The 1,296-nt window shown below is 46.8% G+C and overlaps 4 non-coding genes across 4 annotated transcripts; all 4 read right to left on the reverse strand.

Moving 5' to 3' along the window:
- Positions 1-26: 26 nt before the first annotated feature.
- Pmar_PMAR010020 lies at positions 27-109 on the reverse strand. The gene has a single exon. It is a non-coding gene; the product is annotated as a tRNA-Tyr (tRNA).
- A 155-nt stretch (positions 110-264) lies between these two features.
- On the reverse strand, positions 265-337 carry Pmar_PMAR010021. Its single transcript has one exon. It is a non-coding gene; the product is annotated as a tRNA-Asn (tRNA).
- Positions 338-510: 173 nt separating this feature from the next.
- Positions 511-583, reverse strand: Pmar_PMAR010022. Its single transcript has one exon. It is a non-coding gene; the product is annotated as a tRNA-Lys (tRNA).
- A 520-nt stretch (positions 584-1,103) lies between these two features.
- Positions 1,104-1,186, reverse strand: Pmar_PMAR010023. The gene has a single exon. It is a non-coding gene; the product is annotated as a tRNA-Tyr (tRNA).
- Positions 1,187-1,296: the final 110 nt, after the last annotated feature.

Raw genomic sequence — 1,296 nt, forward strand, 5'->3', positions numbered from 1 at the left:
GTGGCCGGAATATCGAATAAAATACATCCGGCAACCCGGAATCGAACCAGGGACCATCCGATTACTTAATCACTACAGTCGGACGCTCTACCAACTGAGCTATTGCCGGTCAACCTTGCATGTCATCGAGATATCCTCTGCTCCCCGATAGCATTTGAATTTCATTTTAGTCACTACTGGTGCGTCTTTGGTACATGTATAGCGCGGTGAATGCAAGAATGAATCGTTTACACGTGCTCCAACTCAAAAAGTGATCTCATCAAGCGCTCCACGATGGGTTCGAACCACCGACCTTGTGGTTAACAGCCACACGCTCTGCCTACTGAGCTAGCGGAGCAACAACGTAAACTATCAATTCCCCAAGTTGTTCTCCTCGATGACTCACATGAGTCAATTTCCTTCGGTCATGACCTTAGGTCACCTTACCCGAGCAGAATGCTATAGTATCCAAATTGACAATTTTACCCACTGCCCTAATGGGCCATAAACATAAAGTTCAATTGTAAATTACACCCACCGTGGGGCTCGAACCCACGACCACAAGGTTAAGAGCCTTGCGCTCTACCGACTGAGCTAGACGGGCAGAATGAACGCTCGGGTATACGGATACTCAGTTGAACTCTTGTTGCGCATGTGGTATCCGAAGACGATTAGTGGTCTCTAGCTGTCCATACGAGATTATCCTTCAAATGGGAGGAAAACGAGGGAATGCGTTTAGCAAGTAATCGAGTCGCCACATTTATGTACTTGGGCGATACTAAACGCGCAACGGGTGGAGCTACGGATGAGATTCTTCCATGCGTTGGTGATTGGTGATACTACTGTTCAAGGATAAACAGGCGGATGCATACTCTTGTCCTTCTTCACGCATTTCGTGTCACCAGTCACTCTCTAGCGGAGATAACGGGTAGTTGAGTTCCCCAAAAAGCTCATTTCCGTGATACACTCAACAGTTATTGACGAGCTCGAAACACGCTTGACCCTTTCCCGCCTGAACAATGTTGAGAGAGCTATAAAAGTATCTAGAGGATCAACTAGTTGAAAGAAAGTTCGGCCGTTAATTCAACATTGTTCAGCGTGGCCGGAATATCGAATAAAATACATCCGGCAACCCGGAATCGAACCAGGGACCATCCGATTACTTAATCACTACAGTCGGACGCTCTACCAACTGAGCTATTGCCGGTCAACCTTGCATGTCATCGAGATATCCTCTGCTCCCCGATAGCATTTGAATTTCATTTTAGTCACTACTGGTGCGTCTTTGGTACATGTATAGCGCGGTGAATGCAAGAA

Source organism: Perkinsus marinus, assembly GCF_000006405.1.
Source record: "Perkinsus marinus ATCC 50983 genomic scaffold scf_1104296970762, whole genome shotgun sequence".
Classification (NCBI taxonomy): Eukaryota; Perkinsozoa; order Perkinsida; family Perkinsidae; genus Perkinsus; species Perkinsus marinus.